Source organism: Anopheles merus, chromosome 3L (genome assembly GCF_017562075.2).
Source record: "Anopheles merus strain MAF chromosome 3L, AmerM5.1, whole genome shotgun sequence".
NCBI classification, from domain to species: domain Eukaryota; kingdom Metazoa; phylum Arthropoda; class Insecta; order Diptera; family Culicidae; genus Anopheles; species Anopheles merus.
The window spans coordinates 26,294,030-26,321,418 of record NC_054085.1 but is presented as its reverse complement, the minus strand read 5'-3'; the positions used below and the strand labels follow the sequence as shown (position 1 = coordinate 26,321,418).

The 27,389-nt window shown below is 42.1% G+C and overlaps 1 protein-coding gene across 2 annotated transcripts in view; it reads left to right on the top strand.

Moving 5' to 3' along the window:
• Nucleotides 1-702: 702 nt before the first annotated feature.
• The window catches only part of LOC121600576 (protein yippee-like), an 89,777-nt gene continuing 63,090 nt past the window's right edge, over nt 703-27,389 (top strand). The window contains exons 1-3 of one of the 2 annotated variants that reach the window (XM_041929282.1): nt 703-1,491; nt 3,339-3,821; nt 21,006-21,067. The gene's annotated coding sequence lies outside the window, so the exon portion shown is untranslated. The remainder of the gene's footprint in view (nt 1,492-3,338; nt 3,822-21,005; nt 21,068-27,389) is intronic. The other variant, XM_041929283.1, reaches the window with a different exon arrangement.

The window sequence follows — 27,389 nt, the reverse complement described above, 5'->3', positions numbered from 1 at the left end:
ATATTATTGTGGTTTCGGCCATATTTTGCTAAAAAAAATCTTGTTTGTTTTTTTAAAACAATTTTCTTTAAAAACTTCCACGAATTCCAACATTTATACCGAACTGTTGCTGGGGCAGTGTATGTAAAATGAAAAGTGTTGAACTACCCTTCAATGCAAGGCACCAAAGCGAGACAGCAACAATAACAAATGGATTGTGTTCTCGTTTTCGCTTTCATCTAGTTTGCGTCTTTTTTTGCTTCGTCCGCAGCCCCACATGTGTGTGGCGCGGTGTTTTTGAAGCAATTATTTGCACTGTTTTAGCTGTAAATAACTGTGCGATAATCTTATCTATAAACAATCCCGGTTTTTTATAGGTTTGCAGCTGTGCGAAAATCAAAGCCCTCCTTTATTTGTTTACATTTTTACGGAGCATTTTCTCGCCACGGATGCGTCACGCACACAATCACCTCCAACTCGTAGTGTTCAGCTCACCGATCCGTGCGTCCTGTACGCCGTGGCAGTGTATTGGGAAGCGTGTTTGTGTGTGTGTGTGTGTATGGGAAAGGGTAAGAATAAAAATGTGCCTACGCGCGCGTGTGTGTGCGTGTGTGCGTGCATTTGCTCTCCGTCGTATCTCTCTCCCACTCGCTCGCGCGCTCTGTTGCTCCATCGAGAGAGAGCACCTCGGAGGGTTCCAAAACAGCCGCAGCAGCAGCAGCAGCAGTGGTGTAGTAGTTTCTCGCTGGGACACCGAAAACCAAACACGCAATTTGTGTGTTTTGTCCGCTAAAAAATCCTTTCTCCGACGAAGGGTGCCGCGTTGTAAAGTGAACGATTGTCAACCGGACGGGAAGGGTATTAGCAGGCAGTAGAAACTGCCAGCAAGTGGCGAACAACGCTCTGTACACTGACGAAAACGCGAAACAATTGCAAAACGAAAACACTCTAATCCAAGTAGGGCTGCGTGCGTGCGGGTGTTCTATGTTGTGCTGTAATCGATGGTTGATGGTCAGAGGAGGAAAAGATATCCGCGAACCTGTGCGAGCGTGCGTGTGTGTGGGGACGAAAAACGGCAAGAGACAGACAGACGGTCGCCAGCGCTGAAAGGGTGGCAGTGAGGAGGGAGTGTTGTGGTGTAGTGGGGCCGCAGTGGTGGCAGCGGAGGGAGAAGCTGGCCGTTTGTGCTTGGCCCAAGATTGGGGCAAGGTTTATGGGGCAGCGAAAGTGAACAGCCCGAACCTGCGTTGAACCTGTGGAAAGTGCAATTTTCTTGCACAAGTGGTTCCGTTGGTCAGTGGGTTTTGTGTGCATGCATGCATGTGTCTGTGTGTGTGTGTGGGTAGAGGCAGTTTGCTGTGGGGGAAAACCTTGCATCACAGTTTTTGTTGGGAAAACCCCGTGCATCGGTGGGCAGAAAGGTGGTGAAAGAATGTTCTGGTCCACTCGCGCTGTGTTGCCGATAATGAAATACATGGCATTCGTCATTGGGACTTCATTGTAAATGAGCAAGTAAGTACATTACAGAAATTACACCGGAAAATGGATGAAAAGATTGGTTGAGAATTGATAATGGATACTTGATGGGCCGTATCGTAGTAGCCATGGAGGTCGTTGAGCTCTGCTACCCAACAATAACATCCTTTTTGGGGCTTGCTGGATACGAAATATCAGCTAGATCAGCATGCTAAAAGTCTTTTCCACCGTTTCGAGTTGTTTTGGCACCCTTTTATTCTTTTTCTATTGTCTAGAGGCCCCTTTACAGAGGCCCCAAGTTGTCCAAATATCTCTTGTATATATGCGTTTCGAGGCACACACTACATTCATTTGTAAATTTTTGTGGTCTTATTGTCCCTAATTTCTTTAGATTGTAATATTTTTACCATTTATCGCAAGGCCTGAACTATTCCATCTATTGTCCTTAACGAATCACAACTTTTTATTCATCATCCATGGTTAGAAGAGTAACTCAGAATTAGACCCAGGCCTTTGTTAGCTGCTGACTTCTCCTGCACAGTGTTAGGCTCAAGAGACCCACTATCCAGACTGAGTAGATCCTATAACGCTTCAGGAAATAGCGTAGATTTTCATATGAACTATGCAAAATTAAAGATGATTTAACATAGAACCTTTTGACCAGTTTCTAACCATCAATTAGTTTCTAACAGAATAGGAATTAGTTTTAAGTATGGTTATGTAGGCTCGTTGAAGCCTCTAGATGACTTAATGAAATAAATAAGAAATACGAAATTAGGACAATATTTCCTGACTCATTCTTCCTAAATGTATGCAATCCGCAAGCCAAAATTATCTTTTTTCTTATTCTGTCACGGCTTTTTTGGGTTGGAGTTAATACATCGACAACACTGAACTATATGTCGGCTGGATATACTATCCCCTTAGTAGTTAGAGATTAACGAACGAATACTGAGCCTATTACGAGTGGGATAGGGCCAAACCAAGGCATGGGAAATGTGTCTCTAGTTCAGAGCCTAGCTCATACCCTAATATCGCACAATGTCTGATGGAAATGATGCATCGAGTGATTTGGATTTTATCGGCCAAATTGACACTATGTACTACGTTTTGAATCTATTTCAAAGTTAATCTTTCAGACCATCACATGAACCTGTGAAGAAAACCCAAGTTTTTGCTACCGTTGTTCGTTACTTCAGCAACGCTTCTTGGAAGTAAATTGATTAATTTATCCAAAATTAATTTACATGAGTACTACAGGCTTTTCTAGGCGACATCAAAATAAAGAAAACCTGATATATTTACAACATTCAACTTAAAACATTGTAGCCAATATCAGGCTATTATGAAAAGCAATGCGAAATAGAACAGGAGTGATAGAACAAGTAGATCTGCTCAATGGCTGTCTGCAATCAATGTTAGCGTTATTATACACAAGATCAGGATCGCCTATTAGTTCATCAGGAGTATTGACCACAACAAGTCTTCAAACTTCTGTAAAGTAGGAAAGGATCATATCGCAAGTACAACTATTCAGTAGAATTCGGGAAGAATACTAAGCATAGAAGAGGATAGTTTTGTTAAAATGTACATGATCATTTTAGATCATGATAGATTGTTAAAACCATGTACCTAGTGTAACAGATACGGGGTGCAAACTCAAGGCAAATCTTACATCAGACTACGGTGTGAACATTATCTTCTTTAAAAAAAAAAACCCACAAAATTGACCACAAAACCTGACTACCGTTTGGTAATTAGATCCATGCATCCACCTATATAGAACCATTTGAGCAGCTACTTATCCGATACGATTCGATGTGTACTTATCGCTCTTGTTCTCTCTCTCTCTCTCTCTCTCTCTCTCGCTCTCCTCCCACTAGGGTACCGAGTCCGATGTGGGTGGCGTTGGCGGGCATTGCATAATTCTTACCAGCTGTTGTGAATTGCGATAGGAATTGCGCGTACGCTAACATAGTGCAGCATTGCAACGCATCACTACAGTTCCTTCCCAACGCCACGCGCACAAGTTCTCGACAAAAGATCGCACAACGGTAGCAAGATCACGGGCGCAGAGTGGCCAAAAAACAGCGAGCTGCGTTTGTTTACTGAGGTTCAATCTGTTTTGTACGCGTGAATGAGTAAAGTGTTTGAATTGCAGCAGGGGGGAAAAACGATCGTTTGTTCGGTGTGGTGGGTCAGGTTGGTTAAGTTTTCGTTTGATTGAGCCAAGCTGTGTGTTAGTTGGGAAGGGTGTGTAGCAGTGCAATCGTTTGTTTCATTAGTGCGTGCTGGGTGATCGCGTTAAAAGAACAAACCATCAATCAATTTCCAGTCGAACGTTCTTGAAGTGGAAAAGGCTTAAGGTAAGTTCCGATAATCATTCATTATATAAAAACTATGATGCTTGTAACAACATTCGGAAAAGCAAACCATTGCTAGCACTCCTTCGTGGGAAACCTGCTTCTGCATAGTTTACGACGTAATTGAAACAACAGAAAGAACTTTACATTCTCCACGTGCTTCAGCGATTGTCTGCCATCAATCTGAATGTAGTAATGCACGCGTGTAGTACGCGAATGTTTGCAAAATCAACGTTTCAGCGCTGGTGCGAGCGCTTTAGTGCGCGTTTTCCCGATGTAATCAAATGAATATTTATGCCGAGCAGGATTCGTCGAATCCGGTTGCTATTCTTAAGCAGTGTTCCGTTCTTTCGCCCGCTCTAGTGGTTCGGCACACGCACACAGAGCATTTGCAAAACGCGGGGTGAGCGCGAAATTATGCTCGTCGCTGCTGGAAACAAAGAAATATCACCAGATGTAAGCATTCTTTTCTATTCGATTTTTCATTTCGCCCGCCCGTAAACGCTGGGTGGTGCCTAGTGCTGCGCAATGATGTTCCGAGAATTGGTACAAATTGCACGAGACGCACTTGCCTTCACTCTTGAAGCGGTATCATAAACTGGGGAAACTGTATTGTTTTGTAAGTAAGAGTACTTATTGCGTTCTAGAGTGGTATTTGGTGTTCTTAAAGCTTTTTCATATCTTGCGCTGTTTGGATATTTTAAATTGTTTCGTAATGATCCAATAAATTGGCAAAAACTTTTTCCTTTCGAGCTTCTCCTCCTCCTCCTCTTCTCCTTCTCCTTCTCCTTCTTCTTCTTCTTCTTCTTCTTCTTCTTCTTCTTCTTCTTCTTCTTCTTCTTCTTCTTCTTCTTCTTCTTCTTCTTCTTCTTCTTCTTCTTCTTCTTCTTCTTCTTCTTCTTCTTCTTCTTCTTCTTCTTCTTCTTCTTCTTCTTCTTCTTCTTCTTCTTCGTATTCTTCTTTTAACTTTTTCATTGAAAGTGATTTTTGCACTGGCAATGATTAACAGGGTTTTGGGGGTAGGAATCCGTCTTATTGTTAATTTAGTGGATTTTGTCGTACCAATTGTATAACTTGCGGCGCTTTTGTTCGGGCTACAGTCGTTAAGTAACTATAAGGTATTTTTTTGAGATTACCCATGGGATAATCATTCAGGAGCTTCAAGTCGTAGCTTCAAGAAATACAATTCAATACAAATTTTAATGATTGAGCATAATTAGCTAATTTACTTACATATAAAAATCTTTCTCACGAGAAATAACAAAAACTGTATTAAATTTTATTGCTCTTAAATATTACTTCCTGCATTAATAAACTTAAAAATGGTCAACCAATTGCAAGTTGTTATAATAAGTCTTTCGACTGATCAGGATATCTCTGCTAAAGCAATATGAATTGCTTAAAATTTACGCCTAAATGTATGCACGTTGCTATGCATAACGTCCTTACTTACCTATAATTTTCCTTTTTTTACCCCCTAAGAGAGATCTTTCATATTTTGCTGCATAAATCACAAGAATGCTAATTTAACGCTTATCATGAAGCGTTCAGATTTGCCTTGAACATATTGCATTGGTTTCGTGGAATCGATTGTTGGCAGCAATCATCTCTTTCATAAAAGCCAATTCCTCTATGAACTGGCCTACTAGATTGAATTTCGATGATTGAGATTCAATTGTTATTCGTATAATTTCGTCTGTTAGCTGCCGGGAGACAGAACGCTTGATAATACTGCAAATCAATACACTGGACAAGTGAACAAGGGCGCTAGGTTTAGACAGAGAGGAAAGAAAACTATCGCAGAAACGGTCCTCCTTTTTACTGCAACTTCGCTCGATAGTTCAAGTACGAAACACAGCTGTGAGAACAATTTGAATTGCATTCCCCAAGACTGGGGGCAGTGGTCGATAAGCATCCTCCAGGGGGGCCTTTAGGTTGTGAGGCCATCGATTTCCTGGATAGCCTTCCGATTTCCCAGGACACATACCCAATGGCTTCCCTTTGCCGCGTTTGTTCGTCCTACGATTTCGGTCACGTGTAATCGTCAATCTCCTGTCGAAATCCCCGTTCACGTTCGTTGGGATGTTGGCGTCGTTGGAAAATCTTGCTGGAAAACTGCACAGGTAAACCGAGCATAACGTCGTGTTCCGTTGTTGAATTATAAATGGCATAATTATGGCTGGCGCCTTGATTGCTGCTGGCAGATAACCGTTGACAGTGACGTTTGTAAAATAAACAGCGGTGGAAGATTCAATCACAATAATGCTGCTTGATTCTATGTACTAAATGTTTGTTTTCCTTCCCAAAGAAAATCACAACAAGCGCCTGTTACGGCCATTAAACCCCGGATGCAAACAGCATCATCATATCCCCCATTTTATGCAGTGTCGTTATCAAGTCATAATGATCGGGGTGTGCTCTATTTCCCAATCGGCGCCGTTTCGCAATTAATGGCTGTTGTGGTGCGTAAATGCGTTTTGTTTGTAAACATTTTCCAGCTCACGGGGGACGAAAACACACTTTTTCGTTTGTGATTCTCGCTCTTTCTCTCTCGTATTCGCTCTTGCCCTGTGCTGCAGTTCCTCTTTTGCTCTTTTGCTACGGGCTTGAAGGATGTTTCTCAATTACTGGAAAATCTCTCTTCGCACGCCCGTGAGGGAAACAAGGCAAGGTGTGTTGTGGGCCCTACTTGTTTTCGATAGCGTTATGCAAATGTTTTCGCCAAAAACAGCTGAAGAAAAATCAAAAAATGGTTGTTTGAAGATTTCCATTTTTCGGGATAAAAGCTGCTTTTAAGTTCTCTTTGGAAGAATTAATGAGGATTATTTATTAGATTGTTCTACATCTCATGGAGATATTCTTCAGTTGTTGTTGTCCCTTATGAACGTGGAGTGAGCACAATGTCTGCCCTTCTGCTCTCCTGCTGAGAGAGGCTTAGAAATTGCGTTGTTGTGATTTAAAAGCAACGATGTAAATATTGTTGTCCAATTTGGGTCGGAAAGGTCCAAGTCTACATAGCATCTGTTTACTCAATTTTAGAATTTATTAACTTATTTTGAAAATGTCCTAACATTCGGTAGTTCCAGATAGTAAATTAATATTATGAAAATTGCCATAGAAAATGAAATTAGTCCCTCTCACGTCGTTTTTCTTTTTTTCCCCCAAAATGCATTTCTCAACCGTGTTTTCCATCCTGTATCTGTGTGTGCCAGTTTTCCCATCTCACCAACACCATCGCACACCAAATATAAAGGGACGTGTTACAAATAAAAAAAGGAAACAAACAATCGCAGAGAGTCCTGGGGCCGACGTTCCCCGGTGGCCTCAAAAAATCAAAACACAGCAGCACAAAAACTGTGTGAATGTCAACTCCATACATTGACCGGACCTGATTTTGGGGTTTTCCCTTTTTGGCGTGCGGGAAATTTAGCACTGTTTCCGAGCGAACAGAGCGAACCGAGAGCGAGACGTTGGGTGTGCGTGCGCGGTTGTGAAAAATCTGAAGCTGCGCAGTACGTTTGTTATTATTATTGTTGCCGTCTCGCTTCAATCGATTTTTCGTGTCGGGTGCGAGAATTTCGGAGAGTAATTGCGCGCGCGTTCGCTCCCATCGGTCCGCACGCACCGCCATCTGGTGGCCGGTGTACGAAGCTCGACTCTCGACTAAGTGGTTGTGTGAGGCTGGTTGGATGTTATACTAAACCCATTATGGCTTCTCCATGTGTGTGTTTGTGGTGGTTTCGGATGGTGTTGCTGTGCAAGGGCTAGCAGGTTGCTGCTACCAGCTGTTTTGTGTTGTCAAACTTTGCTTTACTCCCCGCCTGCTTTACCTTCTCCGGACCTTCTTCCCACTTGAGTGGACAGGGTTGAAAAACGTTTGAACGATTTGTGGGGTGTATTGCTCTCGCCTGTATCTCTCTCTCTCTCTCTTTCTCACTCTGGATCAATTGGATTTCATTGAACGCGCGCGCAATTGCGTCGAGAAAATGGATTTTCTCGCTTGTGTGTGCCACAGAACTGTCGTGACGTAGAATATCATACTAGGATGAAGGAAGTGTTTGTTTTCAACATACTTAATTTGGTTCAAAAGTATTATAGTTGGAATTAGGTCACTTATAAAATAATTTAAACTAGTTACATTAAACTTGTTACAAGCTGTTTGCCATTTCTTATTTGATCTTAACACAATATTATTATAAGTTAGCTTTAAGTAAACATTATGGGATGTTCAGATCGTAGCTGTAGCAAAAAACTTATCCCATCTTCGCAGTAAATTCTTACATGGTTACGGAATTTATGGAGATATACTTCAGGTACGTTGATACTTCCAGGGTTTTCCTAGTCAATTTCCGATGTCTACAACATTTTCCATTGATTGCAAGATGTTTTTCATCAGCTGCCAAATGCTGTATTTGCATAAAAATAATGTTTCAGATCTTCCATATGATTTTCAACACGTCTCAAGCTGCATTGAGTTTGGAAGTTCTTTGTGGTGCGTTGAAAATCATGTGTAAGAACTGTAATTTTATTATGATGCAAATCAATCATTTGACAGCTGTTGAAAAACATCTTGAAAGTGGTGAATAATGACTTGCGCGTTTCGAAAGTGGTTTGGAAAACCATGTATTTTAAAATGCCGGTTTTATTTTGGTCTTAGATTCGTAGCCAAATTCGTCAGTGTATTCAAATTATTCCATATTTTACCTTTGTTCCCTTCACATGTAAATTTGGCCTGATGGTTCTGAGCGTGTACAGCAATTGATATATTTGTAAAGGAGAATATGGCGAGAAATGGCCACCTTAGATATCGTTGTACATTTATGTTTAAAAAAAGTTTTGTTAAACGCCGCTAGATTTATATATTTCACTCAAGAATGGATGATTATTAATAATTAAAATGAACATTAGCAACATGCATTTTGATTATAAAAACCCTCATTTTATAACAGAGTGTAATTTAATTTGTCAAACGGTGTACATTCGACACCTTCAATACAATTGAATGCATCAGCTTCATTACTTCGTTTGCCGGCCTATTTTGCCCCATCTGCTCCTACCACTCGTTATTGTATTATTGCCCTCGTAAAGCTCAATCGGAGGCAAACCCCGCTTAAAAATACAGATGCATTCGGCCGCAGCTACATTACGCAATGCATGCGGAACCACACTTCCTTCCTACGTGTGTGTTCGGTTGCGGGTCGTTTGCTTCGCTTGTCCCCGAGCCGTTTGGATGCAGCTAGCCCAGGAGGCGGGGAATCCATTACTGCCGGTAGGGGTGGTCTTACTGCTATTGTCACACTCCGTCCGTTTCCCGATGCGTCCCTCCGGAATCTCTCCCAGGGGTTGTGCTTACTGGGGATTCTGTCACTGACATGGAACTGCATCGATTAGCCGTTTGGCAGCGGGGGTAGCTGCTCGCTGAGATGGAGACGGCAGGCGAGTGAATTATGCATTCAAGATGCACTGCTGCACTGCACTGTCAGGCACACGGGGCTACGATCGAGTAGTGATCGAGTTGAATCTCGGTGTGTGTTTGCGTTGCTGTGCTGAGTGCGTTATAGACAGAATCCGTCCGCTCCATCGCTGTCGGTAGGCACACGCGCCTTTTGTTACGTGTGAATGTGTGTCGTGAGACTGAATAATGAGTCCGGGCGTTTGTGAGGCCCTTTAATCGATGATTTAATCGATAGCTAATCTATTGTGGCCATAGATGTTTACTCACAATTGCCGGAGGAATGTGTGGGATGCATTTGTATGAGTTTTGTTTTCGGTTTCTGTTTGCAAATGCGCATGAATGTTTTTTTTTTAAGGGCAAAGGTAACCTAGCTGCCTGAGAAACACAACTTTAAATAATGTCATTCCAGAGTATGGACATATGTTTTCCATATTTTATGTCGCAGAACGCCGTAAGATGTGAGTTTATAATATTTTTACGTTCGTTTTAATACACTTTTTGAGACCAAAATCGTTCCAATGTCAAATGATCACTGTTGTGCATAAATTTAGGCGTTTTTCCACTTAAAGCTCAGTGGAATGTTGAACTAGTGGGTGTAGACAGAGTTAATTGCATTAATTGTCTTAAGCGATAATTTATAGCTTGAGTGTGGTATGCTACTTCTTATTTGTAACATTCGTTTTAAATTATTTCTTTATTTGATACATTTATTTCAAACAATTGTTAGGCACAAAATAAATTAAAACAGGTTGTATGTAAATGTAGGCGCCGTAAAAACGTCAACGGGAGCAGTCTGCGCTTTTACATGGCTATATTCCATAATTAAATCAATTATTTGAACCCCGATAAAAAGAAGTTTTTTTCACCAAAAAAAAAGCTTAACAGATTTTAAGTGGAAATTCCGTAGAACCCCTGAAAAAATGGCTATAAAACAAGTGACTATCCTCACCTCACCCGTAGCTATTTACCATCCTCCTGGCAGTCACGATAATACTAATTTATAGTGATCATGTTCACCTTCCCGCCGGGTTGGGCGCTGTTGTTCGTTCGAAAAGGAAATTAAATAAGAACAATTTGGAGCGGCGTCTCGCTAATGCCTACCGGTCACGAAAGGACTGGCCTCTAAAACGAAAGTGGAGAAAAAGGTTTGCTGTGAAGCATAATGTAAATACAACTATTTGCAAGACCATATTGCATGTGTATGTGCTCTACGAACGAACGAAGAGGGAGAAAGAATTAAACATTCAACACTGTTCTTGTGTTGAATTAGAATGTGTACCATTTATAAAATATGTTGGTTATGGCCCTACGAGCAGGCCGTTTCTGCCGGGGAGGTAACAAAAGATTCCGGGGGAATTTTGCACCCGTGGTGCGAAACGGGTGAAGTGAAAATATGCTAAAAAATAAATCTTTGTAAATGGACCGCCTAGCCAGTAGTGGCATGGTACGAGAGAAAAAAGATGATGGTAAAGCTGGCTTAAGATTTATGATCGAAATTTCAGTTCAACCTGCTTTGCGTAGTTTTGGTTTGTATCTCCTCTTTGCTTGGCAAAATATTCTTAGTTAAGGTAAAGCCAATGTAATACAGTTAAGAAAACGATCCACTATCCGGTTTGTAGGAGTCAATCCACCTGTCACTTGAAGAGGATTATTTAATAGGCAGGTTTTCCTAGAATGTTACCAAGGTCAAATGTAAAATGAAGGTGAAAGGAGTAGCCAAAATGGGGCCAATTAAATTCTAATGAACATATTCACGATGGTGATAGTGTGCTGCTCCGTTGAATCTTTTCGTCCAAAGGAAGCAAACTAAATCCTTCCTTTTTATCCGATTTTTAGTCAAGATTGCAAACAATCACGCTCATTTAATTGGGTGCACGATTAATTTTCCAGTGCAGTTCCTTTGCAGCTTAAGATGGATGGGTTGCTGACTGCTTAATGCAAAACCCCAAAAACAAAACAGAATCGACACAACGAGAATGTGCGTGAAGAGGGCAAAAAATAAGTTGCATCCCGCAGATCAGTAAATGAGAGTAATTTATTATAGGGTTGTTACAACGCACGGTGTCGACTTTATTGTTCCAGGTATTTTTTCTGCTTTTTCATCCCGTGCCTTTTTTGTGCTCTGTATGCTGGTCGTATACTTTTAAAAGATTGTCGTAAATTAGGTTTCGGCGAGAAGTCTAAATAATTGGGTACAAAGGTGCGATTTATCGTTTATAAGTGGCGTTGCTTTAGGTTGACCATGTTGGAGTATTTTTTTTTTGTTTTTGTTACAAAAAGCTTCATAATTGCCCTTAGATTCGCACCAATTTGCAACTCTTTTCTTGCTTTGGTGTTCCTTAATTCGTTTCCTTAGCTCCGATATATTCATTAATTGCTTTGTTTATCTTGGTAGGCTTTTGAATTAGCTCTAAATGCATACACAGTGTTTTTTTTTAATCAAAGAACATCACATGTTCATATGAATTTTTTAAATTGGTCATATCATGTTTGATAAAATCCATAATTGAAATGTTTTGATTCATATTGACGGTAAAATGTAGGTTGAATAAAAAGATCGCTAAACAAATAATCTCATCTGGGCTTTTTAGCGCCTAAATGTATGCAATGCACGCAACTGTCAAGATCATATTATTATTATTTTTTACATTCAATGAATAACGGAGATCTCGTTGTAAATATCTGAAACTAGTATATTAGTTACAGTCCAAATCTTAGCCGGATTTTAAATGATTGCAAAATAATGCCAAATACAAACAGATGATTCACTTCATTATATGTCCTCTACATCGAACTAAGAGGATCAGCCAGTTCGCCGTTGTACATTATGTGTTATAAAATAAATGTTCATTTAGTTTTATTTATTTCTATCATATGTTAAAAATACATCAAATTAACCTCGAAATTTCTAAAACCTTATTAATCAAATAAATCGCCTAAATTTATGCAATTTGTTAGACAATATTGCGTTATTGGCTCTAGGGATGAGATTGTTTAAATCTCAACCATTTTAAGAAGAGTTACACAATTTCTTAATGTATCTAGAGTATGTAATACTATTCGTATGGTCTATTGTGTATTGACATGGCTGGTTTCGTTGGTTACAAGTGATGTTTTTATACATTATAGCAATAGTGTATTTACTAAGTACTAAGTCGCTGCGTTTGCCTTGCTTTAATAAATGGATCATCATGCCCTTGGTAAATAAAATGCAGTCCATCGATTAACTTTAAATCGTTTTCACACAAAGCAACACAAAGTGGGAGAGGGAAGGTTAGCTGTTGATGCTACACATTTAAATAAAATAAAACCGAATAAAACCCGACCATATCGTTACCGTTCCAGACAGTGCAATGCTCTCAGCGGTGCGGAAACTGTTATTCCCTCCATCCACCTTCCTGTGCTGCGTTGTCCTTCTCCCGATGGTGATTTTCTCGTGCGCAAACCGAACGAAATTGAATGAAAAGTATGATTAATGGGCAACCGTATTATTGTCCGCCGCGTTTGCTTCCTCCCTAGTATCCCCATCGAGTTGGTTGCAAAATAAACCAGCCGCCGACTGGAATGATTCGTTCTTCCTCATCATGGCCGTACACTTTCAGCTTGTTGGCAGCTACAAAAAAAAACGTTAGACGTCAACTCTCCCGTCGGTTGTTTTTTTTATACATCCACGCCACTATGCCGGAAGTGCATCGTTTTTAGCAAGTGTGACCGGGCGTGTTTAATGGTGCTCAGTTCCCGGGTCGGGTCCGCCGGGCGCTCATGCTGTTCTTATTTGTTCACAGCGCCTTTACTGTTTATTCTCTCCCGAAACTGGATCCAACCCTCCCCGCGCCGGCATGCATCCCGAGGTTCCTAGTGGACAAAGACGTTTATCATTGAAACATTTCAATCGACCCATTGCCATTTTCCCCATTGCGGGAGGGCACTTTACGCCACGGGAGAAAAGTGCACCGCAGGTCATAACCTCGAAGGGTGTTGTGTTGTGCCGCATCCGTCTGGGTGAAGTGTCCTGGTGTGGGTGGTGGGAGAGAACAGGCAGCTGCACCAGTCACATATATTCGCGAGTGTTTGCCAATTAACAGTCGCGGGCAGCATCGGCGAGCAGGTTTTCTCGAATAAACAAAGCAATCCCTCGCGGGCCACATTGTATGGCCGCTCATGTCATCGAACGCGCTCGTCTGGTGCGAATGTGCCGTTCTGTGTCCTTGCGATCAAGTGGCTGATGCTGTTGATGGGGATGCGCGGGTAATGTTCTTTATGTGGCCGAGTTAATTACCCAAGTGATTGCCACTAGGGTGGGTTCATTGTCTTGGTGCGACATGGGCATAGGATTGGCTCCATTTGCTGTTTGATAAATGGATGTTTAAATGTTTCAGGAACGTTTTAGCTTTGACGATGTATTTTCCGTTTTTCACAGTTTTTGACGATTTTTCATTTTAGCTAGCAGTTTTCTGATGTACTATTGATATTAGAAAACATAAAACTTTTAACTTTAATTTTGCTGTGGGTTAGATTACGTACATAAATTGTGATATATTAGTGCAATTTAATTCATTTTTGGCTGACTAAGCTACTGATTTAGCTTTTTTTATGATGTAAACCCATTTTATTAAGCAACGCTCAATGTGTAATGTCTTTAGTGTTGAGTTTTTATATAGTAATCATTTTTTATCTTTACTTTGCTAAAATTATTATTTATTATTTTTAAACATATGTGCTAATGGCTATTATGTGTTATTTTTTTATGTTTTAAATTTGTATTTTAGAGTCTAGAAAGTTAAAGTTTATGTTTTATATTTTAGATATTTTTTTGAAATTATTGAAGCTATAATTGTTTGTCTGTTATTTGCCTGGTTTGGTTCATTAGTATTTTTTTTATTGTTTCCTTGTATTGATTCGAATTTAGATTATAATGTTCATATTTTCACACGTGTATTTAATTCATTCATATTAACTCATGCATTATTTGACTTAATCGCAGTTATTACTAGATTTAATCTAAAAGGAAACAAATTGAAGGAATTTTGTGCTCTTACACAGATTATTCACATAATAACTGAATACACTTGGAGTTTATGTAAAAAATGACCTCAAAATGATGTTTTATGCAACAATCATTTAGACAAAAAAGTGCAATAATTTATAGCAAATAGAATTTCCCCCTAGAGCACTATTTGCTTACGTCCATTAACACTTCTTCTTTCGAAGCACCCCAAAAAACGCGATGGTTTGATTTCCATACTTCGCTCCAGCTTAAAGCAAACCGATCATGGGAGTGGACTCACATTTCATTTGCACTTAAAATTCCAAGCAAAACTAAGGGAGGTGGTTTCCAAACCACTAAACACGAGCGCAAAGACACAATGCGAAATCACAAACCCTCTGCGCTGTCGAACACCTACGACGACCGCCACACGTACGTGTCATAAAATTATAACTAAACTAATTTAAATTATGTTTATTACCGGTCTCCAAGGAGCAGTCGGTCGTCGCGATAGGTGAACTCCAATGGAGCAAGTTTTCTAGCATTTCAGTGCACAATCATCATCGGGGTTTCGCTGGTTTACCGAGCAGTAGAAGAGACGGCGGTGCCGATAGTAAGGGATAGTTTCTCACGAGATTCCGAGTTTTGCATGATGCAGCACAATATTAAACGTCGCGCGCAAGTTGGAATGCAAAAAGTAAGCCCAGGATGCACGAACTGGAGCGTAGGTTTTTGGGTAGTATGTTTTTGTTTTAAAGCCATATCTGAAGTACGCTTTATCTTGCGGGAACCAACTTTTGCTGTAGGATCTCTGGTAACTTTTTCCAACGACACAGCTGCATCTGCGCACCTTCCGGCACCGGGCAAATAAGTAAGTCAATAGTAATGTAATAGTGGGTTTTTATTGCTAGCATCCGATGTAGAGCCACCGTCACGATTTTGTAATGCATGCATTGGGTGAGTTTGGGTGGGCAAAAGTGAGCACCATATCGATCGCACTGTTTGATTTGCCATGCTTAGCTCGAATGTAGAACGATGTCGAGTACGCGAGGAATCCGACATTGCACATCGGCGTTTTTTTCCGTTCGATTAGCTTCCGTGTATTCACAGACACAAACACACACACATAGACGGTGAATCGGTTCTTTAGCAGCGAAAAAAAAACACGAAAAACCAATATGGGAGGTGACACGAGCTGCATTAAAGCAATTTGTGAACTTCATGCTACTTAACTGGAGTACAGACGATGATGGTTCGATGAGTTTTGGGAGATCCTTATGTCCCTGTTCCGGTACATCTTCCTCGGGATGTGACTTGAGACAACGAGGTAAGAACAAACACTGTTATTCCTGGTTTCATGAGATTAGAATTATAAAGGTATCGAGCCTAGCAAGTGAATCTTTTGCCTTTGTTGGCCTTCAAAGCTCAGGAACCAATACACTACTGGAATGTAAATTCCAGAAGATACTCACAGTAAATGAAATTATACTGACGATAGTTGCTGTGCTCAGTCCTAACGATTCGTGAATGATGGAATTATTGTAAATATTTGTAATCAGACGTTTAAAAATGAATAATTTAGGTTTAGGATAACAATTCTAAAATTATTGAATGCGATAAAAGAGGTATATGTCCATTAAATTGTATACTCTGTGCCTTTCAATTCTTGAGAGTATCTTCGGTCCTACAGAATCATCACCAGACATTCCATTATTGCTTTCTTTTCGACATTGGGATACCCTAAAAAGAGAACATCTTTTCAAAATATACTACTTCAAAGATCACTAAGACGCTGGTTCCTTTTAGAAGATCTCGTCAGTGACCTTACTAAACCGTTTCCAATGGAAAAAAACGCAGTACAACGCGACGAAGTAGACATTCTTTTTAGCAGACACTTAAAATGAAGACGCTTTCAGACACCGGCTCAAACTTTGGTGTGTGCTGTTTTTCTTTGGTTTTTCGTCCTAGCATAACCTACCCCAATGCAGTCTCACGTGATGGATGCGACGATTCTTTGCAATTCTAAGTCCTCCGGCTTCCCGGGGTGTGCATTTGTGCCGCGTCGCACATTGTTGGGAGGAAATTGTCCGGAATGAATACTGTCTCCGACGATAGCGGGGACCGTCTCGGCGTGTTTGGTGCAGATCATCGAATACCATCGCTCGGTGGCGTCTCAGCTTTCTTCAAGCTCTTCCAACTTCAAGCCGATGAAAGAATGCTGATAAGAAGACGTACACCGACGCAAGACGCACCGTGCAAGCGGGGAAGGGAGTGGTGCGAGGGGAAATAAACCCACTCTAAAGTCTCAATGGAGCAATGCGAAAAACGAGTGCACGGCAACGGCTGCTTTAAATTCTGCTCCCATGGCACTGTGTCGTGGAAAGTTTTGTCGATGTTGCAGGGCAAAAATAATCCCGCACTGATAGTTTTCCACCAGCAGCAGAAAGGCGAAAGACACTGTAGGAGGGAGGGAGAGGGAAAGAAAGTGAGAAAGAGAAAGAAACTGATGGAATGAAACAAAACTTTTCCCGAAACTCCCTACCAAACGCCAACTTGCCAGACCGATCCATTTTAGCATTGCTTTTTTCTTTGGCAATTTTCTCGCAAAAGTGCAATATCTTTGTTTTGCTTTGCCTTGCGACACTGCATACCTTTTTGGTTGGTGGTTAGGTTGTGGGCAAAATGTTGCTCGTAAAGGCAGCTTGGTTCGATTCAGCTGATGGAGTGCGAATAAAAGCAAATTGGCTCTATTGGCAGGCTGTGATACGAAAGTGGTAACGATGCAGATCGATGGAAGTCGTTTAATTGAATTCGTTAAGATTGAGTGAAGTTTGGTGGAAGTTGGTCTGGAAGTTCTAGTGGCTGGAGTTGAACAAAAAAGTCTCTGTATGTTGATTTCATGTAAATTTCGGTAAATTGTTACCATGTGTAATTCGATTACATTGAGTCACTGAAAGATAGTCACTTCGTACCAATTCAATGGCGTAAAAAAGATAAGATCATAGGTATTGGAGAGCCTGATGTTCAAATCTACGATCAAAGTTTCGTTTGCATTCGTTTGCATAGTTTCAGGTTGGCAAGTTCAGAGAATATTGAATATTGAACTTGGCCGGAAATCTCAGAATTATTCTTGAATACGTATGGCTTAATCCGTGCTTCATAAATGTAACATTATCTTTACAAAATCTTTACCAAAAAGGAGAAATAATAGTTTAAAAAACGTTTTTAGATGCACTGTCGGAATTGTTGACTGATGACTTGAAATGTGAGTTAATAAAAGTGTGATTTCTCTGAAGAAAAATTTGGTTGTACACGTAATTGCATAACTTTAGGCGCTGGAAGATGATTTCATTATCAACGTGGGTTTGTCATTCTGATTGCATAACTAATGGCTGTTATGATTTGAATGTTTAATTTCATTTGAATAATGTATAGTGAACATTTGTGGCATTTAATATATTTAAATGAATTTATATGTGGGATTTGAAACATTTTAATGAACCCGTAATCTACCTTTAAAACTACTGCCCTTATCGCTGACCCATAGCTTCTTAGTGCTCTTAGTGGAATGCTGCCATTGCTTCTTAAATTACATGTCTGCTCATCAAACAACCAAACAAATTCCTCGAAAGAAATCGTACTCATTCCTTCGCTCAAAATTAAACGCAGTAGTGTGGGGGTGGGCAAATGCTTCTCCTGTCTGGAAAACTATCTTGTACGATTCATGCGCCTTTGAGATACCATGCTTACTAGGTACATTTTCTGCTGAAGACTGCATCACCACACCCACACGCTATCACTACAACAACTGCATCCGTCCAGCAGTGGATACACAGCCGATCTCGTCTCGGGAAAGGTAAGCCCATCTCGGGGTTTCTCAGATGGATGGATGGGAGCGGAGCGAAAGGGACACAATTTATGCCCGTTCTAGAAACCGGAAATAGCGTCTGCACGGCGCAGATGGCGTTGAACCGTTTGCAGCTTCCCAAACCGTGCCGGAAGAGGAACCGTGCTTGAGTTTTGCGACCTGCAAGAAAGATCCGAAACAGCGAAAGAAAAGCTTAGAAAAACTACATCGTCTGCGCACCGTGCGGTGCCGGGCGAAGTCGTTTTGGTTGGAAAATGAGCGACGAGCCCGGGGACTCGCGCTCAACCGCTGCTGAGGATGGCCGTTCCCCTCGGGCAGCGCTAGGAAACTAGGAACGAATGCTAACGACCTCACCAGTAGGGCTGTCGGTGAAGAGGTTAAGGTTAAGCGCAACGGAAACGCGCCAGGACGACGTTGTACCCGCGGAAGAACTAGCCCAGCGACCGAGGAATCCAGACATCGTGTCCTGCTGCTGCTGCTGCTGCTGCTGTGAATTCTTCCTTCAACTCTACCTGCTTGCAAACAAAGAAAATTGCTCGCAGGTTGCAAACTCTTCTTTCTGCTCAACGGAGCGGAAGGGCGGCAATCGAAGGGAATGGTAACGTAATGGAAAATTGCTTCAACCAATCTTCCTCCTTGCCCTTCCCGAGGACCCGAATGAAAAACGATTCTGCAGAATCCATCCCCAACGCAACGAGATGCTAGATGCTAGTCACCGGGTTAATTTCTCTCGCGGTGAAGGAAAGGATGGAAAGAGCGGTTTGGTGCAGCAGTCTGGCTTTGGGTTGATTTTTAGCAAGCAGCTTTTTTATCGCTTTGACACTTCCTCCCAGTGCGCCTCGTTTCGGGGATGGATGTTTCCACCACCATCCTGGGTTAGTGGGTGTGTGTGTGTTTAAGCCTTCTTTCCGGGTTGATATTTATTGCCGTCTGGCGGGGATTTGGAGTAGCGCGAACCTGCATTATTGGTCCTGGGGGTGAACAACCAGACTCTGCTGGCTCTGCTTTGTGCGCCCCATGACCTATCCCAACGCAACACACTAGTAGAGGTAGAGGTTGGCCCTACAGTTGGGGCTTCTTTCCGATCGATAATGGCTACAATTTCTTTGTCTCTACCTTCGACTGGGGAAGGTTGTCATGGAGCCGGCTAGTATCGAAACGGAGAGAAAGGGAGAGCGGTGGCTGTCCTAGGTGTGGTGCTTACGGTTGCCAGCGGTCATGGTTGAGTGACAGGATGCTACAGTAACCCTGGCTGAAATGGATTCATTTCATTGTCACCATTAGCTACACCATTTCCTCAGACGAGTTTTGCTGCGGTCCGGTATTGTTTCGAATGCTCGACATGTTTCAAGGAGCTTTAGGTGTGCCAACGTGGTCAACTCGGTTGTCCTCAGGCCGGTGTCAATGGCCAGAAACTAGAAACTAGTGCGCGGGTGGTTTTTTTTACGGTCAGAGCTAATTTTCCACCCTTCATATCAACAAACAGGATCTGATGAATCGGTCACTTTGCTTGTCCTTTAACGCGATACCTAAGCGGACCTTAGCTGTCGGATGTTTGAAGTGGCGCGCGTGTGTGTGTGTGTAGTACATTACGATTGGTCACTGACCGTCTGTAGATCTGTGGACGGGGTTCGTTCAATTTTATAGGAATGGAAGAGTGTACTCGTACTGGAGATATTAATCAAGAAATGGATGACTATTCCAACTGAGAAAGTGATACGAAGGATTCATACTGAGAACGGTGTTGTCGTTCTTAATGTTTATGAGCATTTTGTGACTCGTCTTACTTGGTTGTTATACTATGGAAAAGGAAAAAAGCGGTATTTATAAAAGAATAATGTTGTTTTATGATTTCATTTCAAAGATGATATTCACGAAAAAATCAGTTTAAAATATTCTCTGTGCACTTTTTGACCGCATGCGGTGCATATAAATAGACACCACCATCTGCACCTTCGTGCGATTGGAACCCTTGGAACCAATCATCCTCCCGGAAGACATACCAAACACTCACACACACACACACATACATCATCCTACCCGCTAAATGTCTCTTTCCTTTGCTCTCAGGGCCGGGGCTATCGTGTGGATTTGAAGTTGTCTTTCTGGCTTACCGCCGAGGATGGTCTTTGGTAGCCAAGAGAAATCCCACTAGTCGTAAACATTGGCATCGCTGCAAGATACATATTTACACTTGAAATTCCTGTCTAATGGGCAACGCATTACCCCGCCGGTAGGTAGGTAAGCTTTGGACACACCATGTTATGTCCGAGTCGTGACGGCTGGGTTCAAAGTGGCCGGAAATGTTCATTTATTTATTCTTCAAACAGTCAAGCGTACTATGGAAACTGTTGAAGAGGAGAGGGGGGAGGGGTGGTGGTGGTGTGTGTAAGCAAAATAGTAAATTTAAATGAGGTTAAGAGAAAGTTGAGGAATGAACAATCATAATAATCCGGTCCGAAGGACCAATATGGTGTACTTCACCAATAGGTCCAATATGGCAACGCTCGTGCTGAAGTGTAAGGGAACAATTTGAAGAATTAATTTACTTCTGTGGATAGTGATGTACTGTGGCGGTTTGACTTTTCTGTATTGTAAGTTTCATAATTTTCAATCAAAGATTGAAAGTTGTATAATCAACGATGGTTGTTTCCATAATGAAGAATTGAAGAGTTGCTATTAAAATATCTGTAAAGCGTTTTGCATACTTTAAGGCGATTTTGTTCACAAACACTATTGACGCCTTTTGCTATGCAAAGTGTATAACAAAATCCTTAATTTTGACTTCATGTGTGCTCTAATTGGCTATATTTGACTTTGATTGAAAAATGATGTTTAAATCTAAAAACAAATATATTTTTGTTTGAACTTCCACAGGTCGATATGGTTGTTACAGGGAACGAATGTGACAGCGAAACAGCCACAATAAATGCTAACAGGTAAGTCATGTTGCCAGTGGTAATAGCTCCATTATTCTCCTGTTTCATATGTCCTAGGAAACCCAATCAAATGTACCATAAAGGTTCGTGTAGCACTGGCACACTAATGTAAGGGGTACGATAAAAGCAAAACGACCACCGGAGAGCATATCGTGCTTACCTGGGACGGTGTCACATTCTTTAGCTCGTCGACAGGTCGACATGTTAAAAAGGAAGTGAACACAATGGAATTGGAGCCTTCCGGCCCAAACTATGCTTCATTTGTTTGACGGTATTTTTTTTTTCGTCTTCTCCATCAAAACCTCACATAAAGGGAACATCTTCCTCGGAATCCTTTGTAACTACAATTGCTCCTCGGTACACTTTGCTCGAGGCAAGGATTCGCACCCACTTCCAGGAAGGGATTGTGTAAAACATAGAAATGCTTGAACGGAGTTGTAGCGAAATAAGTAGCCTTGTATTTGTTCGGCAGTTTCGTTGCATTCGTTGCACGGCTGCAACATCGCAACAGCTTAGCTCGCGTACAGCTTTCGTATCCTGAGCGAGAGAGAGAGGAATGCAGCCTGTTGTGCATGCACCGCGAGTGTCATTGGTGTTGGTGAGATTTTGCCCAAACCACCACTACCTAAAAAGTGGATCCACTGGAAAATGGGAACAAAGAACTTCGGTTCACTTTAGTGCGCTCGCACGGTGGAATATCCTCTCTCTGGCCTTCTTTCCTACCGTTGGCTTTGACTCTGTATGGCGCTGCTTGCCTGTGTTGGTACTAGCCTCGCATCCTTCCATTCAGCTGAGCTTACAGCTCAATGTCCGCTCCACTAACCGATGCACTTTTCTGTCTGCTGTGCAAAGAGCCGAGAGCTGCCCTATTTACCTCGGTACACTACCTTCCTCTATGTATCGAAACTATTTACCAGGCGTACCATTGCACCAATACAAGCAGACATTGCAGGCTTACAAGCAACGCGCCACAGTGCAAGAACAGAAGCGAGCTGTTTGATAGATAGTGCTGCGCGGGTGCTGCAAAACCGAAGCGCTGCTTCCTGTGTGCGAACTAGGTCAGGCTCTGGTTTCCTTAAAAAGAGGTCAACCGTTTGGACGGGGAAGTGATGGAGAAAAGGGCTGGAAAGTGCACCATTAAGCTCGCTTATGTGCGCGCGGAAAAGTCCTTGAAAAGCAACAGTAAACAAAACTGTGCCATGCCAGTGTTGATGGCTGACTAGAGCCATCCGGTTCGAAGGACCAAATCGTGGAGCGAGGTGCAATCTGGCACGGGATGTTGCAATGTGATAATGTAAAAAAAAAACGTCCCGCAGGAAAACGTTGCCTCTGAGCTGTTCACGCCCGTGTTCTTCCCTGTGCCATTGCTTTACTTTTAATCCTTTTCGTTCCACTCCGGGAGACACACACACACACACATATCGAGTTGTCATAGACGAGTGTGCTAAGTTTTATCGACGAGCAGCGATGTCACTGGTTTTACTTCCTTTACTTTGCCCATTTCGTTCCGTGTCCCACTTGGATTCGTAATTTAAAAGACACTTTTGCCCGGAAGAAATAAAAAGAAAATGTGCAGAACTTTAACGGTAACCTTTTCCTTCGGCAGGACCATTTCTTGGTTCCGGAAATTCGAGGTCCTGCTTGTATATGGAGCTATTGGGAATGGTTTAGATAGGAATAGTTGGGAAAATGTGGCTCTGGGAAAATGTGACTTGTGAACTCATGGTGTTGAAATAGTTCTTTAAATATCTATTGGTTAACTTTATTTATGTCTATATTTAATATACTGATGATTCTGTCAGATAAAAAACGAGATACTTAATAATTTAACTTAATAAATGATAGAATGTTGGTTTAGCCCTACCTTAGTTAAAATAATGATAATGATGATGATGATGATGCACACCAACTATGCTAATCAGCTGTCAATCGATTTGATCGGTGTCACTTTGTCGATGGACGATTTATCTTTCCTGCACGATCGCAGGTGGGGATGAAAATCCGTTATCTTGCCGACGGGTGCTGCCACCCTGTGACACATAAAGCCCGCTCCTCTCGATGTCTGATCAGTCAACAGTGTGCTGAGACTTTGTAGCATTTTAAAGTCGGTGGCACAACATTGAACAATGGAATGTACTGTAAGTTGAAGCATTATGCGACGAGCAGTGTGATGAGTGTGCGGAAGACTAGAGCGACAAACATGTTTGCATAATGAATTATAATTACATTTTATCGAGCACACCCAGATCCTTGATCTTGACACTGGTCAAGATGACAAGGCAAGGCTTTGTCTTGTCGGGAAGAGAAAGTGGACATCGTATCACTTCGACTTGTGTGCCTTGAACTTGTACTTTTCAACAATCTCGTGCCAAGCTACTCTGTGACCTGATAGGTTAATAATTGTATATCCAGCATTATATTGCCCGGTAACCAGTGCGTGTGTGTCGCCTTGCATGATGCTCGCGCTAGTCTCGAGCCCCGCTGACCGTACAGAATGAACGCAAAACCGGTTCCCTTCTGCGCCTAGGTGCAGCCAAGATAGGTCGTTTGTCAACGAGCAACGGGCGTAATTGCTCAGCCAGTGAAGGTGTGCGTGCAGTTGCCGCGTGCATCCGCCGAGGAGCCGCTAAACTGTGTCAGTAGGGAACTGTCTGGGCAGACGACGCCTTGGGTTATGTTGGCCCGACCCGAACGCCAACGAGTCAGTCTCTTCCTGTAATTTATTGTAGCCATATGCTTAGCATGACCGGTGCGCCAGATATGCGTTCGCACTAGCTTTGACATTTAAGTAGCACACACGGAACCCATCAGCTGACAGGTTATTTGAAGTTTGCGCCAGAGTGCCCGTATGCATGTCTACTTCGGTGAAACTTTTTTGCAGAACGGCCATTCCTTGACGATGCACAGTTCTAAATTGAATTTGAAAAGTTCATTTATAAACAGCTTCGTTTCGCATTCGCTAGTTCTTGCTGGAGTGCTCCATAGTTCGCAGATTTGCTTGAGCTCTTCCTCCCAGGAAGCATGCAATATCCGTTTCACGGCAGTCATGTTGCTGCATACGCTTAGGTAAATGTGTACCGAGCCAGATACAGACTCACGCAACCCACATTATGCCTTGTCATATTTACCATAGCGTAGTTTGTGTCCCATCCGTTGGACTGAAGCGGATGATGGGGTGTGTGCTGCATCGTGTCCTGGAGCAGCCCCGTAGCTTCGCGGGCAGTTTGACGGACCTGTACTACTTTCTGGGGCCGGGTACCTACCGCCGGCTGATGAAAACAAATGATGTGAAATTATGCACCGTCGGTTGTCGTGGCGTTTGAAAAATTGATGTTGCATAATTGATAAATGAAATAAGTTAATGCTGCGAGCGAGTGGGTGCAACCGTGCGGGCACTACGGGTACGGTTCTGGCTTGGTATGGTTGGCCGTGTTCCTGCACACACGGACGAGCAAACGAGATTGGGTGTAATGATGGTCAAGTGTCGTCTTTTAAGTGGATTGTGATCTAATTTTTTTGCAGCGCAAACTGGCGTGAAGGCAAATTTATTCAACTGGGAATTAAAGTAAACGTTCGCACGAGGTCATATGGGAATGTTTGGTGTACACCTACAATGTAAGAGAGAATGATTTTTCTCAAAAACTTTTTGGAATGAAAGATGAACCATGTCCTTTACAATAATTTGAGAGTGGCCTGAATTAGATAGACATTTTTGAAGATCCCTAAACACGTTAGTTCTATTCCTTAGTAAAAAAAATCTAGGACAAAAAATCAACTCGCTGCAATACTGAAAACGCTTGGTTGTAAAGATATATGCTAATTTCACATCGTATTTCCCATGCCGAGTGGTTATAGCACGATAAGCAAACTGGAACACTTTTTAACACAGCAAAAGGTAAGAACCAACGAAAAAGGATTTTCCCATTACGCTATTCTTCGCTCGTTCACCGGGGTCCAACAACACGCCCCATAACTCGGCCGCCCGTGTACCACCCAAGAAATCGAGCCAATGATTTTATTCGAGCATTCATTAGCCGCCGTTACTCTTCTGCTAACACACCGACAGCAGTGTTCGCAGCAGTGGGCAGCAGCGTTACTGATTGTGGCCAATGAATATGTAAAGCGCTCCATATCGCACACACCATAAATTGTATCTCTAAACAACGGGGCAGGCGTAAAGCGTAGGCGACGCCGTCGGCCCAGTGCCCACAGGCATGCCCGCGATTTGCCAACTGGCCAAAGGGCGATCGTTTTCTAATTGCGCCGCTGTGGCGCACTGGGAAAACTCCCCAAGGCTAGTTCGCTTGTGTGTGTGTGTGTGTGTGTGTGTGTGTGTGTGTGTGTGTGTGTGTGTGTGTGTTTGTGTGTGTGTGGGATGCAAATAACAACTCCTTTTAGTAGCACTTGCCGAGCGTGAGGCAAAACAAAAATCGTACCCGGAAAAATGTCCCAGAGTCCCAGAGTGTTGGTTGCATACGGCCTAGGGGTTTTACGTACGCTAGTTTCGGATATGCAGGCTGTAGACCGTTGCACTGCTACACGCTTTGGAATTGCAGCACGCGGAATATGTCATGCGAAGTTTGTTTACCGAACGCGGTTGGGCACTGGAAGTGAACGCTGCACACGAGTGCGCCATTTGTTGTTGGCGTATGCTGGCGTGGCTGCAGGGAGCTCATAAAACATTCACCAAACATTTGCTAGCCGTATCGTTTGAACGGAACGCTTTATGCTGGACGTTTTATAATTTAGATTTATAGAGTGTACTACCGGCCACAAAAAAAGGAGGTGGTCCTCTTATATCTATCATATGTGCAAAATCTCTCTCCGTCGAATTGGAATCCTTTTGGGTGCCGAACGTGACGGTCCATTACAAAATTAGAATGATGTATATAATATTGCATTTTTACTAGCCTCAAATTTCGCGCACCACACCGTAAAAGCGTCGTCACGAACTGGTCATATCTTTCGTGTCACCAGTGTGTGGCGTATGCAAATGCGTTTCACCTACTGGATGCTGCTCCCGGGGCTATCTTTTTGGCTGCTTTGCAACCGATGTCACCCAGTAAAGTGCACACGGGGGGTCTTGGTATACATTTTTGTTTGTGGTTTTTTGTTCTATAATTTTTACCCATACTGCAACAATCCCCGACAAGTGGAGTTTTGGGTCTTTCGGGGGGGGGGGGGGGGGGGGATCGGTCTTCGCTATCTATGCACTCTGGAGCGCGTTATGCTTACAGCTGCTCTAACTGCAAGAACGGTACGGTGACCCAGATTGCGTTTCAAAGCGTTTTTGGCATCATCGTGTCCGATGGGTGCCTGTAGCAGAAATCTGGACCATGTGGGGCCCTTGTTACTTCAGCAATATTATTGTGCCTAGTGAAGCAAGTTACCCTGCAGGAGTGCTTCCAGAGTGTGTGTGTGTTATTACTTTATATTGGCTTGGCAATCATGTTCAAATCGTGTTTCGTATGGTCAAGGATAATGTCCTAAGCATCGTAAGGATTGTTTCCAACAGCCAAATAACATAGCCAACTGATTACTTTTCATATTATTAGGCGAGTAGGTAAAGGTTTAGAATGAAACACTATATTTATGATTAAAAATACTCTCAAATACTTTTGTATTTTTAAATGACAACTTATTTGTATTGGATCTCATCTGTGAAAACTATCAAGTTAAATGCCTATCAAGATTTCGCCAATTTTTCGTTCAAATCATATACAAATTTATTTGTTAGAATGGCATCATAATATTGTGACCTGATCTTACAAATTGTTGAAATTTCTAATTGTAAGTTTTACTTTTTTAGTTCTCCGCGTTTGAGATTCATTTAGAATGTTAACTTGTCTTTTTACGACTGGTCTTGAGGCATAGTTGCAAGGTGGTATTAAATAGCAAATTATCCGAAATAATCGTTTTCTTTGAGTTTCGAAACTGTAGTTTCGTTTTTGGAAAATGAAATAATACTCTGATGATACATGAAAGAAATCCTCAATTGAAGTTCGTTATCTACCAATTCAAAATAAATATGATGTTTGATGGTTTTATGTAGAATTCAAGTAGACAAATTGTACAGCAAATTCACAGCTGTTGTAGTAATCGTTTAAATTACTCCCCTTTACAATGTGACAAACATCGTTACACGTTTTATATCCTGGCTCTCGCTACTTAATCGGAACGGACCTTTACTGAAAATGGCACACTAATTGTCTCAATGTTGTCCACGGTCACCAGAAGCATCCACATTGAAACAGCTCTTTCCGCCCGATACCACCATCTTCTACCAGCACCAGCAGGTCCGCAAGCACTCCCATCTCGATTG